The 16,090-nt window shown below is 36.8% G+C and overlaps 1 long non-coding RNA gene across 1 annotated transcript in view; it reads right to left on the reverse strand.

Moving 5' to 3' along the window:
* The window catches only part of LOC106509513, a 202,014-nt gene that overhangs the window by 148,853 nt on the left and 37,071 nt on the right, over positions 1–16,090 (reverse strand). Inside the window, exon 2 of the long non-coding RNA XR_002341838.1 lies at positions 3,666–3,775. This is a non-coding gene — a long non-coding RNA (uncharacterized LOC106509513). The remainder of the gene's footprint in view (positions 1–3,665; positions 3,776–16,090) is intronic.

Raw genomic sequence — 16,090 nt, forward strand, 5'->3', positions numbered from 1 at the left:
ACTACAACACAGGGGAGGGCCTGCCGTATCATCCTTCCAAAAGGCTTCTTCGTTGTTGTCTTCCTCTTCTTGTATTACTATTGCTATTATTATTGTTACTACTACTACTGCCACCACCACTACCACCACAACACATCCCACAGGGCCAAACATAATGCCAATTACTTAAGAGTTATTTGGTAATTATTCAATTTCATATCTCAAAAATAGCCTAAAACATCTCACAAATTTATTCAGTCTTTGTCCCTCACCCCTGCCCCACAACCCACCAGGAGATCACTATCATTTCCCCATTTCCATTGTTGTTTGAAGTTGAGTCCAGTTTTCATGAATCTATTCTGGTACTATGAGTTTACATTCATCTCTCTTACCAAAAATTCAATCTTCTTCCCACTACCTCTTTTTTGAAAAAGTTGGTAAGCACCTGAGCAACTACTGATGTATTATCTCTCAGCTCCAGATCCATCCTTTCTGTTTCCTCAGTGAAATGGATATTGACCCTTTAAACATGTTTCCTTTGCCAATTGGCACTGAAGCTTTTACAATAAAGGGCAATGGGGAGCTTTATAACCCCAAAGGGTTTTGCTTCCTGGTTGCCCTGTGCTTCCTTGCAGGCTTTTGCAACACATGCCTATACCCACCTCCTGTCCTGCATAGAAGCCAGAGGCTCTCAGGAGCCAGCAGCTGCCCCAACATCCACAGCTGGGCAGTTTTGAGTGGAGTGCATCAATGACACTGTTCCCTGTGAAGTGTCCCCAGGTACCCATAGGGCAGGTTTCCAGCAAGTTTCCCTAGTGTGAACCATGGTAAATTATCAGCCAGCCAGTGAATCCTGGCTATGCTATTTCCATCAAGGTCTGGAATTCACTCCTTGAGGAACTCTTCTTTGGGTCCTTTATCTCAACCCTAAGTTTAGGGACTCTTCCTTATATGTGCTATTAGTATATTCTTCAGAGTTTTTTTCATTCTTACTACAGATTCCCTTGTTATTTCACTCTATTATTATAGTAAATGATTTTTATATTAAACTTTCCCTTTTCTTTTTCATATGTTTATCATTTTCTCTTTTAAATTTTTTCATTTAAGTATCCACAAAACAGAAACAGACTGTAGATGTATTGTAGATTATTATTATCTATATCTGTTATAGATATTATAGATATTATTTTTATTTGTTTAAATTATTTTTACAGCCACACCCACAGCATACAGAAGTTCTTGGGCCAGGGACTGAATCCAGGCCACAGCTGCAATAATACCAGATCCTTTAGCCCACTGCGCCAGTACCGTCACCTCCTCTGCAGTGATCTGAACAGCTGCAGTTGGATTCTTAACCCACTGCACCACAGTGGGAACTCCTAAACTTTCCCTTTTCAAATAGTGGTTTCTCTCTCTTGCTGAACCTAGGCTGAAAGAGTCTATCATATTTTGTATTTAGCAACATATTCCAGATCTTTATCTTTGCTTTTTAAATGATATAAAAAACATTAATGGCAAACATGAGATACTACATACACTGTATATACCTAATATTGATATTTTTAAAGGGTATAAAAGAGAATGCTGACAATTCCCCAAAAGAAAATGATAATCAGTAAAAAATCAATTTAATTCTAAAATACATAGCTTCTTTAGTCAAAGCATAAACTAATACCCGATATCTTATATTTTCTATCACAAATAACCACTTATCTTTTTGAATACTGATCCAAATGCAATTTTATTTAAAAATAGCATCTTTTAATCACAAGGGCAAAAATCCAAGTGGTAAGTTATAGCTCTAATCAACCTGATCACAGGTATTAGATCCCAGGTGCAAATGAATCCACAGAAGGGTAGATTTCCTAGATGCCAGGGTAAAAGCAAAGGAGGAGGAAGAGAAGAAGAAGAGAGAACTGGGCCTTGTGTTCTCAGCTTCACAACTGCTATCTCTTAATCAGAGCATCCCCTGTCTCCATGCTCCTTTTAATCTCTTTATTTTTTTCCAGTTTATTTAAACATCTTTTCAAATAGTTTTTTTTTTTTTATCCTAACAACATACAATGTAACTCTCTCTTTTCTGAAACTTCTAATGTAAAATTTCATGTAAAGAGAACCATTGCTCTCATTCTTTTTTCTTGGCTGTTTAATTTAAAAGAGCAGCAGGCTTAAAGAATGCTTTGCCATTTTCCATCCATCACTTGCCATGTCAGCTCTCCTAAAAGCATAGTATTCTTTAGTTTCTAGGATGAGGAAATCACTGGCTTTAATGCAATTCTGTCATCCTTCTTCTTTATCAAACCCCCTTCTAAAGCCCAGAAAAGTGGGAGTTCTCACTGTGGCTCAGTGGTAAAGAACCCGACTAATTTCCATGAGGATATAGGTTTGATCCCTGGCCTTGCTCAGTGGGTTAAAGGATCTGGCATTGCCATGAACTGTGATGTAGGTTGCAGATGCAGCTTGGATCCCATGTTGCTGTGGCTGTGAGGTAGGCCGGCGGCTACAGCTCTGATTCAACCCCTAGCCTAGGAACTTCCATATGCCACAGGTGCACCACTAAAAAGGCAAGAAAGAAAGAAAGAAAGAAAGAAAGAAAGAAAGAAAGAAAGAAAGAAAGAAAGAAAGAAAGCCAGCCCAGAAATCTGCTAAGTAGCTACTGTAAGGAGCAGATCCTTCTAAGGTCAGGGGGGAAAAAAAAGGTTAAAGTGAAAAGTGAGTGGTCTAATCTACTCTTTCAGAAATGTGCTTATTTTTTTCTAGAGATAAGAGTAATTCCAGTAAATATGAAAAAAAAAATACTTTCCTAAAAACACCACAGCACAATCAGTGCCATACATTGCAACATAGTCAACTTATCACAAATTGGGATATTCAGAATGTTTTGAATATTTACTACTATCGAATACCTTTTAAATCTAACAGACAATTCTGTTGCCACATGAATGACCTTGGTGTTTATATGGAAAACACACATAAACATACACAGAAAAGGCAATATCAATAGGAAATAATGTCATTTCTAATAAATCTATTCCTGGACTCAAAATTTAAATCTCTTTAGTAATTTAGAGACAAGCATTATCTCTTAAATCTTTAGCATTTAACAAAAGTGAGAGAAAACTGTAGACATTGTAAAAGGAAAAATATTGAGAAATCCATCTCCTCCCTTGACTCTGACACATAGGCTTTCAAAGGGTTACTGCCATAACAAAAGCATCCACCCAAAAATCTGATAGTTAACTTATTCTCCAGTACAACAGGCACTTAAGACTCTTGTAGAAATATTGAAAACTTCAAGCAATATGCACTAAAAACATCATAGAAAATGTTAACTTAGAACTCAAATTTCTACCTTAAAATGGTACCCCAAGTAGAATAATTGGACTCATAAAACAACAAAACACTTCTCTGCAACTGATATTTTAACCTAACCTTACAGATCACCCTACAGGCCACACCTACAGATGACATATATTGTTTATTTTAATGGATTTATTCAAATATATCTTAAAAGTCTCCTACTTAGTAAAGATATTAATTCTAGGTTAACATACAAACAAACAGTACTTTCACTTAGTGTAACCAGCCAGCTGTTATTGTGGTTAAATATTTTTGTCAGAAAACATGAAATTAGATTTGAACAGAAGATCAAAATCATAAAACCATCTTAATAATAAACAGTGTACCTTATCAATTCTCAGTTTACTGGGGTTTTATTGTTACTTTTCTCCTTCTTTGCATTTTGGTGCCAGAGTTCCTTCATGAATATTCATCAGGATTGTTTCCAGAATCTTATCTGCCAACACATATACCTCATATTAAAATGAAGGTTCAAGTCAGGTCACTTATTAGGTTCAAGATTAACATGGCTTATTACAATTATTTAATAACTCTGAATAAAGGCAGATATCTGCTGAGTAGACCAAAATATGAAATTTGTAGGTCCTTTACTGATTGAATCATCAAATATTTCTAAGTCCCTACTATGTACTGAGTTGCAAAGTTGCAGACTGATACAAAACTGAATAATGCACTTTCATTTTTAATTTCCATGTCCTCACATAAATTAAACTGGTGTCAGTGACTAGCATGTAAATAGACAAGGTATAGTGCTATGTACTATAATATATTCCACAGGAGGCATTGGATGGAAGGTATCAACCTGTCTATGGAAGAGATATTTGAGTCGGGCTTTCATGTATATGTAGGAGCTCATCAGACAAAGAAAGGCATTCTATACACAAAGATATTAATTATTAAAAAGCTTTAGAACAACGCTATTAATTCAAGGGATTGCCGGAAGTTGGGCAAATGCAACAGGAGTGGAACAGAGTGAGATGATGTGATGCAGGACATGAATCGGGGAAAGAAGAGGCAGGGACAAAATCACTGGGGTCCTGAAAAGGAGATTGTATTTTTAAACTTATTAAGTAAAAACTCTTAATTTTTAAGATGAAACTCTATCCTCAGGGGTAAAAAAGATGACGCAGGGAGTCTGTGATAATCAGAAAAGCACTTTAAAATCAGCTAATTCAGACTTCACAATGTTTACACTAGAAGGAAAAGGGTCAAGGAGAGCAGTTCGTAATTTTCCTATAATCTTGGTGCAAGATGTTCAGGATCTAACCTGGCAGGGTGGTTAATATTAAATTAGGCAACAGAGGAGACATTAGCCCAAACTAATTTCCACCCTCTCAATGATCCAAATATCCCCAAAATTACAGATGTATGAACTGGAGGGAAACAACAGAAAAACTCCTAAAAATTCTAAGTATGGCTACAATGCTGAATGTGTAAAATGTTTCATTTTCCTTGGCATTATTAGTATAAGCACTTAATACAAACTAAAATAAAAAGAATAATATGTGTGCTACTTTGGACACTATGATCAATTTTTCTGGAAAGGGTCAGTAACTTCCGTCTAGGTTCCTTCATTATTCTTTCCACAACTAAAACCAAATCCTGTGAAACCCACAAGACAACATAACAAAAAAAAACAAAATACTATTACATTCAGGTTTTTAAGTGGTAATCAGTTTATTCAAAAATAGCCCACATGTTTATAACACAGAGTTGTTGACATAGACCATATACAATGCATTAAATTGTTTATTTATTTATTTACTTAACTTTTTTGTCTTTTTTAGGGCCATATCTGTGGCATATGGAAGTTCCCAGGCTTGGGGTAGAACTGGATCTGCAGCTGCTGGCCTACACCACAGCCATAGCAGAGCCAGATCCAAGCCACATCTGCAATCTACACCATTGCTCACAGCAGTTCCAGATGCTTAACTCATTGAGCTAGATCAGGGATCAAACCCATATCCTCGTGGATACTAGTCGGGTTTGTGACTGCTGAGCCACGATAGGTGCTCCTAAATTGTTTAAATTTTATTATCAAGAATTATTAAAACATTCTTCCTGAGTTACAACACTGTTTTTGTGAGTTTCATCTTTCTTGATGACTTGCTGATGGGGAGGGAAAGATTGCTTTTCAGAAATAGCGAGCTACTGAATTTGCAGAGCACTTTTCCTCTTTTATTCCATAATACAGAAATCATCAAAATAAGTTACATCTGTAAAGGAAACTGTCAATCAGGATTAAAATAGTTTAACCACCCCATTATTGAAATTTAAAATCTACAAACCAAAGCTAAATATCCAGTTTAATGGATTTCAAACTGTCTCATACTATAACTGAGAGTGTGTGAAGTCTATTTACTGAGAAATGAAAAGTGAATGTCTCATGAGCTGAGTAATAATCACATTTATTATAAATCTGCATTTCTGAAACTGAAAAAAAAAATCTCTTTGTGTCAATGCTTTGACACAGTGTATGGACATTTACAATAGCCCATATCTTATACAGAAATAATCCATGTAGGATAGCAATGTGAATGCTATACCCTATCTCCAAACCTCTGTCACCCTTGAATGATCATCTTTTGGTAATTGCTCACAGTGGTTTAGCTCTTGAAGATCTAATACTCAATGATGTTTTAAATATTTCATTGTCTATTTAAACCAAATAGACTTTTAGTAGTCAAATAATCAAATGATTTTTCTACCAGTGCCACACCCACCACTACCAATAACAACCAGATTTTTTCTATTATTGTTTCATATTCTAAATCAAATAATTGAGTTTTATTAAATTATATTGAGTCTGGGGAGGGCGATACTTGGATCCTTTGTATGTGTAACCCTATAAGTTCACATTAAAAACTCTCCAAAGGCAACTGGGGCTGTTAGTGAAAAAATTTAAAGGTTTAGCAGAGTATCTCTTAGTTGTATTAGTATATAAAATATACTATCCTGCAGTCATAAAAATTTAAGTTTTTGCCCACATGTGTTTGTCATTTTCTAACTGAACCATATATTTACCTTAAACATATTTAAAAGCATCTGACTTGATATAACTGCTCTTAGATCTAAGAATGAACAGCAGACAATAAGACTTCATATATGTTTTGAAAAGTACAGAAATTCAAGCTCTTCTGGCAAGGCAAAATGAATTGCAAATACTTTTTGTTCTCTCTATCAAGGGAGAAATTATGGAATCAGAGGATAAAATCTGTGGATAGTTAAGACGGAGGTCCTTCATTTCAAATTTACTCTGATAGAAATATTTCACCTAAAGTAGAAGCTTGTTTAATGAGAATCTACTCAGAAAGGTATCAAAAGGTTCTCAGTACAGAGATGCTAGAGTCATTTTTTAAACAAGATGGAGAACGCAATGAAGTGTGCATAAAGAATATGATTTTCTTATATATAACTCTCCTCACTTTACTCTGAAAGAAAAATTTAAAAGAATGTGTTTGAGCATAGGACTTTTGTTTGCTCTTAGGAAAGTAGAAAACCAACCAATGTCTTGCTAATAGTGATTTTGAATTAGAACTGGAGCAATCACTATTTTTCTACCACTTTATTTGGAGTATAATGAATCCTTTTAAAAATTTTTTTGATTGTGCTCGTGACATGCAGAAGTTCCCAGGCCAGGGATCAAACCCGCATCACAGCAGTGACAACACCAGATTCTTAATTCACTGTGCCACTCTGGAACTCCATGAATCCTAAACTGAATCCTCAACAAGGAAAAGCTTCCATTAATATTGGGCTAATGCATTAGGATATTCAATAAGAGACAAAAGTCAGAAGTGTCTTTCTTGTGTGAGGAGTAGAGTTTCCTGAGTGAGAGAGGTGCTACACTGAGGAGGAGGGAGAAGGGCCAATTTAATTATGGGGATAGAGAGGGTTGTCAAAATTAAATTATACTGCAGATTCTGAGGCTGCCCACCCCTTGCCCACTTTCTTATACAAGGACATATTTATCAGTTATTCTAATTCCTACTCTATAATGCCTTAACTTGCTTCCTTGACCATTAATGAGAGAATGCCTAGCCCTTCATGAAGCATACCAGGCTCTCAGATATGGAAAGAACAGTGCCATGCTACCTGGATGGCATGACTAACTTCTGGTTGATCTGAGAGGCTACTTGGACCACTAGGCAAAGATGAATGCAGAACTGTAGGTACGTTCCCCAAGCACAACAGGTCACAAAACCCCATTCTCCTTATGTTTCCCAGTGACCTACACTGTATCGTGGAACAACCTACCCATCCACCACCACCAGCCATTGATCAGAAAGGAGAGGGGTTTTTCCTCCTGGATTGCTTAGGTCTTCCCTAGAAAACAGAAGCACCAATTTTACCTTAAGCTCTGTTTTTCATCTCTGAAAGATAAGTGTTTAAGTAAAACTGGGTGAGAAAATATCAACTTCATTTCTCCTAAATTCTAATATTTTGAGTTTGTTTTTGTGTATGGTGTTAGCAAATGTTCTAATTTCATTATCTTACATGCTATTGTCCAGTTTTTCCAGCACCATTTATTGAAGAGACTGTCTTTCCTCTGCTGTATGTTCTTGTCTCCTTTGTAATTGATTAGTTGACCATAAGTACTTGGGTTTATTTATGGGCTTTCTTTCATGTTCCATTAATCTATATTTCTGTTTTTGTGCCATACCATACTGTTTTGATGACTGTAGCTTTGTAGTAGATTCTGAAGTCAGGAAGCCTGATTTCTCCAGTGCCTTTTTTTTTCTTTTCAATAATGCTTTGGCTATTCGATGTCTTTTGTGTTTCTGTACAAGTTTTTAAATATTTTGTTCTAGTTTTGTAAAGAATGTCATTGGTAATTTGATAGGGATTGAATTGAATCTTTAGATTGCATTAGATAGTATCATCATTTTGACTACATTGATTCTTCCAAGCCAAGAACATAGTATATTTTTCTATCTGTGTATGTGTGCTTTGATTTCTTTCATCAATGTCTCATATTTTTCAGAGCACAAGTCTTTTGTCTCTTTAGGTAGATTTATTCCTAGGTATTTTATTCTTTTTGATGCAATGGTAAATGGGATGGTTTCCTTAATTTCTCTTTCTGCTCTTTCACTGCCAGTATGTAGACATGCAATCACTTTCTGTGTATTAATTTTGTATCCTACAACTTTACCAAATTCATTGATGAGCTCTAATAGTTTTCTGGTAGTGTCTTTAGGACCTTCTAGGTATAGTATCATGTCCTCGGCAAACAGTGATAGTTTTACTTCTTTTCCAATGGATTAAAGACCTAAATGTAAGGCCAGATACTTTAAGACTCATGGAGGAAAACATAGGCAGAATGCTCTTTGACATACATCACAGCAACATCTTGTTTGACTCCCTCTCCTAGAATAAAGACAATAAAGCCACAAACGAATGGGACCTAATTAAACTCAAAAGCTTCTGCACAGCAAAGGAAACCATTAAAAAAAAAGAAAACACACAGAATTGAAGAAAATTTTTGCACATGACTCAACCAACAAATGCTTAATCTCCAAAATATACAAACAACTTGTACAACTCAATGACAACAATAATGAAACAAACAACCCAATTGAAAACTGGGCAGAAGACCTAAACAGACACTTCTCCAAAGAAGACAAACAGATGGCCAGTAGGCACATGAAAAAATGCTCAATATCAAGAATTATTAGAGAAATTCAAGTCAAAACAACAATGAGGTACCACCTCGCACCAGTGAGAGTGGCCATTATTAACAAGTCAACAAAGAGCAAATGCTGGAGAGGATGTAGTGAAAAGGGAACCCTCCTTCACTGTTAGTGGGAATGTAAAGTGGTACAACCACTATGGAAAACAGTACAGCAATACTTCAGAAAGCTAAATATAGAACTACCATATGGCCCAGCAATCCCACTCCTGGGCATATATCCAGACAAAACTTTCATTCGAAAAATATATGGACCTGGAATTCCCGTTGGGGCACAGTGGTTAACGAATCTGACTAGGAACCATGAGGTTGCAGGTTCGATCCCTGGCCTTGCTCAGTGGGTTAACGATCCGGCGTTGCTGTGAGCTGTGGTGTAGGTTGCAGACGCGGCTCAGATCCCACGTTGCTGTGGCTCTGGCATAGGCCGGTGGCTACAGCTCCGATTGGACCCCTAGTCTGGGAACCTCCATATGCCACAGGAGCAGCCCAAGAAATGGCAAAAAGACAAAAAAAAAAAAAGAAAAATACATGGACCTGTATGTTCATTGCAGCACTGTTCACAATAGCTAAGACATGGAAACAACCTAAATGCCCATCAACAGATAAATGTATTAAAATGTATTAATAAGATGTTGTACATATATACAATGGAATACTACTCAGCCATAAAAAGGACAAAATAATGCCAATTGCAGCAACATGGATGAAACTAGTGATTCTCATACTGAGTGAAGTACGTCAGAAAGAGAAAGGCAGATACCATATGATATCACTTATATGTGGAGTCTAAAATATGGCACAAATGATCTACCTACGAAGCAGAAACAGATCATGGACATGGAGGACAGATTTGTGGTTGCCAAGGGGGAGGTGGAGGGAGTGGGATGGATTGGGAGTCTGGGGTTAGCAGATGTAAACTGTTGCATTTGGAGTAGATGGGAAATGGGATCCTGCTGTATAGCACAAGGAACTATACATCTAGTCACTTGTGATGGAACATGATGGAGGATAATGTGAGTATATATACATATATATATGTATATATATATATATATATATATATGGCTGGGTTGCTTTGGTGTGCAGCAAAAGTTGACAGACATTGTAAATCAACTATGATATGTTTTTTTAAAATAATTAAAAAATAAATTCTAGTATTTTTCCTGTGTTCATGCTTCTCACTTTATCTCATATATTTTTATTATAAAGAACATAAATTTGTGTGTGTGTGTGTGTGTGTGTGTGTGTGTGTGTGTGTATACCGGAGAGTGGTATTTTCAAAATACCCTATCTATCCAAGAGAGAAAATGGCAGTGTCCATTAAGAATTTTCTAGGTATAGTATCATGTCATCTGCATACAGTGACAGTTTGATCTCTTCTCTTCCTATATGGATGCCTTTTATTGCTTTTGTTTGTATAATTGCTGTGGCTAGGACTTCCAAAACTATGTTGAAGAGCAGTGGTGAGAGTGGGCATCCCTGTCTTGTTCCGGATTTGAGTGAGAAGGCTTTCAGTTTTTCCCCATTGAGTATTATATTTGCTGTGGGTTTATCATAAATGGCTTTGATTATGACAAATGCCATATGATATCACTTATAACTGGAATCTAATATCCAGCACAAATGAACATCTCCTCAGAAAAGAAAATCATGGACTTGGAGAAGAGACTTGTGGTTGCCTGATGGGAGGGGGAGGGAGTGGGAGGGATCGGGAGCTTGGGCTTATCAGACACAACCTAGAATAGATTTACAAGGAGATCCTGCTGAATAGCATTGAGAACTATGTCTAGATACTCATGTTGCAACAGAAGAAAGGGTGGGGGAAAAACTGTAATTGCAATGTATACATGTAAGGATAACCTGACCCCCTTGCTGTACAGTGGGAAAATAAAAAATAAAAAAAAATAAAAAATAAATAAAGAATTTTCCATGAAGACTACTACTTGTATGAAACTCTTTCTGAATGATGGCTTTTTCAGCCACACACCACTGATAAACCCAGGACATACACTCCCAGCATCTGACAATAGCAAAATGGATAATAGGATCATTACCACTTTCTAGACACACAAAACTAGGTGTTTCAAGTAACATTATTCCTAAGTGTTCTCTTTTAAAATGTGTTCTATGTTCAAATAAGTATAGGAAATACTTGTCCAACAAAAAGAAAAGTATTTTAATGAAAGATTGATCTGATTCCTTGCTATGCTAATGTATAGTGTGATGCTGCAAGAGAGAAAAACAGTACATGGTATTTCCCAAATGCATTTGACCCTAGAATTCTTATTTTGGGGTGGGCAGCAGAGCAGAGTTTACATCTATTCTGTTAGAATAAACAATGTTTCATGAAACCTAGCTCAGATAAAATCATCTTGGGAAGAGGGACTGCAAGATGTAGATGTCTATTTTAGGTGTGACAGAAAGATATTATCCTGTCAAAGAGTCTATTAAATGAAATAAGAATTAACTCAGACAGGTAAACTCTAGTGTACCAAATTGCATTCTTATACATTGAAAGAACTAACCTAAACCTGGCTGCATCTCTGAAGTCTGGAAATGATTGACAACCTTAATAACTAATGTAGATGAAATGACACTGGAATAGCCCATGTTTCAGTTACAGGGTCAAGGGAAAATGCTACTGAGGACAATTACTACTGCTGGACAAGATGGGCAAAATATAAGTTCTGCTGCAAATCTCAAGTCTTGCCTGAAGGCCATGGTAAAGTTCTCAAAAAAGAGCAGAGATTTTGCCAAAGATGGACAAGGAAAAAGCAGCTGTGAGCTTAGCAGTCATGATAAGGAGATCCTAGATGAAAGGCCAGGATCCTCCAAAAATCCCCCAGCTGACACCAGTGAGCCGAATTTATACAGCCATTCTACTGCATATGACCTACTCTGGGAGGGGGCATGGCAGAAAATCCCTTGGGTATGACTACAGTGAGCCTGGATGGATCAACTCTTCCTGTCTCAGACAATTCAAAAAATGGGAGATGCTCACTGTAGTTCCTGGGGAAGCCCTAGCATCCTCACATTCCTAGTTACCTAATCCAATTCTACACTAGTGCATACACAAGGGGCAGTGGCTACAAGTTCGTTGCTGTGAGGGGATCGTTCCACATTTCTCACTGAGAGACAAATAAAATAGATGCTGACTTCCCAGAATTCATTGCTTATTAAGTAACTGATGGTTGACATAAAATGTAAATATGAATTCTTTAACTTCAGAGGAAAAGAAAAAGTTAAATGTATTGTAATTAGCTACCTGTCCTCAATTTTTATTTGCAATGTCCGACAAGAAGCACATCCCCTTTAAATTTGTGTTCTCCATTTTATTATTCTTTTCCTACAATCTACAGCAAGTTGCATAATTGAAAAAAAGGCTATCCTTTCAGGCATACAAGAACACCTTGAAACTATGAAAACTATTAATGAATATGAAAGCACAATGATAGTACAGTTATCAGTGAAAAGAGCAACATCACCTGAGATTCTGGATAAATAAATCTTGAATAACTTGTTCACTCTGAGAACTAATGCCACTAAGTTTTATTCTATAACTTCTTTCCTACAAATTTCAAATCTGTTTATTTGTTTTTGTCTTTTTAGGGCCACACCTGAAGCATATGAAAGGTCCCAGGCTACAGGTCAAATCAGAGCTACAGCTGCCGGCCTCCATCACAGCCATAGCAGTGAAGGATCTGAGCCATGTCTGTGACCTACACCACAGCTTGAGGCAACACCAGATCCTAACCCACTGAGCAAGGCCAGGGATTGAACCCACATCCTCTTGGATACTAGTCAGATTTGTTACCACTGAGCCACGACGGGAACTAAATTTCAAATCTTTCACAGATTTTTTAGTAGCCTAACAAATTAAACAGAAAATGTTTTAATTTTATGGAGAATCTGGAACATAGAAACTGAGTAACCTCAGTTATAGACCAGGTGAGTCAGAAACAACCCAATTCATTATTTTATTTCAGTCATTAATCAAAATGTAATTGGTGAAATGCTAGCCTGCTCTGCCACCCAACACTTTCTGTTGGTTTTTCCTTTGGCACAGAGCTGGCTACTTTCCACAGCCTCCTTTGCTTTGAATGCAGCCCTGAGACAGTATCTTGCAGAAAGGTATAGGTGCAGAAAAAATGCACACCACTTCCAGGCCTTGCCTATAAAACCCCTGTCATGAATTCTTCCAGTCACATTTCCTATCAACCTGCACAATGGAGATGATCCCTAGATCCTAGAGTAAGAAACACAGAAAGAGCAAGAAGTGCAAAATCATTGTATTAAGCTATCGAAATTTGAAGACTTTTCATTACTCCATAATTTTTTTTACAAATTAGCCTACCCTGGTAATACAGAAAAATATTTATATTTTTAACCAAAATGAATGTTTCAACCCACAGCCTCCCCATTTGCAGCTGATAATTCAAATTCATTCCTATCTTGCTTAATTTTGACGTCCTCTTCATAAACTAAAATGAAATATCACTGCCTGCTGTTGGTCTTTCTAGGACCTAGCTACTACTCTGGTCATAGGACAACCCAGGATTCTGGAAATCACTAAAAGCACACACGAAAAAAAGGCTTATTCTCTGCTGTCCAATTCTTAACTGTGGGGATATTGAAGATTTTATTTTATTTTATATTTATTTATTTATTTATTTGCTTTTTAGGGCTGAACTCGCAGCATATGGAGCTACAGGGGTCCACAGCCTTTGATTCCAAGCAAATCAGAGCTACAGCTGCTGGCCACAGCCACAGCAACGTGGAATCCGAGCCAAGTCTGTGACCTATACCACAGCTCATAGCAACACCAGATCCTTAACCCACTGAGCGAGGCCAGGGATCAAATCCTCATCCTCTTGGATCCTAGTCGGGCTTGTTAACTGCTGAGGCACAAAGAGAGCTCCCCTGAATATTTTAAAATGTCAAAAAAAAAAGGAAACTTAGGAAGCAGGTGCTTTTTTCCACCCCTTTTGGCTGGCTTATAAACTAATATTGCAATGTCATTTTCATTATTATTCTTTATAAATATGGCTTTAGAGCTGACTGTCTTAAAAATATACATATGACTTTCTTTAAATGTCTAAAGAGAAAAATTGGACATCAAAATATCAGTAAATCCATGGTATTCAAAAATGGAAAGTTGACCTCACAGCTGTTAAAATGGCTGTTATCAAACAGAAAACAAGTAGCAAATGTTGGCCAGGATATGGAACAAAGGGAACCTTTGTGCACTGCTAGTGGGAATGTAAATTGGTTCCTATTGTGGAAAAAAGTAAGGAGATTCCAAAACTTTAAAAATAAGACTACCATACGATCCAGCAAATCTACTTCCAGGTATTGATGAGTAAAAAACAAAAACACTAACTCAAAAAGGTATCTGCACCATCATCTTCACTGTAGCATTATATAAAACAGCCAAGACATGGAACCATCTAAGTGTCCATTCACAGACGAATGGATGAAGAAACTGTGGTATACATATAATTAAATGGATTCAGATATAAAAAAGGAAACCTTGCCATTTGTGGATGAACTTCGAGAGCACTATGCTAAGTGAAGTGAGTCAAGACAGAGAAATATCAAAGGCTATGTGGAACCAAAATAAATAAATAAGTGGACAAAACCATAAAAACAAACACATTCATAAATACAAAAAATAAATAAATAAATAAAACCAGAAACAGATAACAGCTTGGTGGCTGCCAGAGGTGGGAATGAAGCAGGTAGTGGGCAAAGTAAGTGAACATGCTCTAAGGGAAAAACTTCCAGTCACAAAATAAATGTATAGGATGTAATGTACAACATGGTAACTATGTTAATAATACTCTATTGTGCATTTGAAAATTATCAATGGGAGTCGGGATCAAAATGGCAGATGTAGTACTCACCTTCACCCACAAACACAATAAAAAAAAATCTACATGTGAATGATTTGCACACAACGTCTACTGGATGCTGGCAGAAGACCTTAGAGCTCCAAAAACAGCAAGAAGCCTTCCACATAACTGGGTAGAACAAAAGGGGAAAAAAGAAAGAGAGAAAAAGGAGAAAGAAAAAGGAATCAGGAAGGGAACAGCACTCCTGAGAGGAAGCTGAGAAAGAGGAAAGGAATCCACACCCTGGGAGGCCACCTAACTGATGGGGAGATCAGCCAAAATGGATGGGGAACCTCAAAGCCTTGGAGAAAAGCTCAACAGCCAGACTAAGAAGGGCAAAGCATAAAAAGAGAGCTGCACGGACCATAGGTACCACTTCCAGGGACACCACAGCCTGAGATACTCAGGTGGGTGCTGGGCACTGAGACTCAGGCTTTGGAGAAAAATAAAAAATATAAGCAAAATGAAAAAGCCCTGGAAGCATTCCCAGTTAAAAGAACAGGAGAATTCCTCCCAAGAGAGCAAGCAATGAAAGAGACACCAAGTTCAAAAAGGAGGTAATGAAAATACTGAAGGAATTAAGAGCAAATAGGAAAAGTAATGCAGATTATTTTAGAAAGGAATTAGAAACTATAAGAGTCAAGAACAATTAGAAAATTCATTTGCAGAGACACAAGCTGAGTTAAAGGCATTGGAGAGTAGAATGAAGAATTCAGAGGAATGAATAAGTGAACATAGAATAATGGAAATCATGCAATCAGGACAGCAGACAGAAAACCAAAATAAAAACTATGAAACCAATCTAAGATATCTATGGGATAATATAAAATGGGTTGATCTATGCATAAGAGGGATTCCAGAAGAAAAAAAAAAGTGGTTGACAATATTTGAATAAATTATGACTAAAAACACACCACTCACATCGATAGACAGAAAATCAACAAGGTAACAGATAGAAAATCAACAAGTTAACAGAGACCCTAAAAGACACAATAGAACAGTTATACCTAATGGTATTTTTAGGACAGTACATCCAAAAAAAAAAAAAAAACAGAATACACATTCTTTTCAAGCATACATGGAACATTCTCCAGGACTGATCACATACTGGGGCATAAAACCTCAAAAAATTTAAGACCACAGAAATTATTTCAAGCATTTTCTCTGACCA

The sequence above is a fragment of the Sus scrofa genome, chromosome 2 (genome assembly GCF_000003025.6).
Source record: "Sus scrofa isolate TJ Tabasco breed Duroc chromosome 2, Sscrofa11.1, whole genome shotgun sequence".
Classification (NCBI taxonomy): Eukaryota; Metazoa; Chordata; class Mammalia; order Artiodactyla; family Suidae; genus Sus; species Sus scrofa.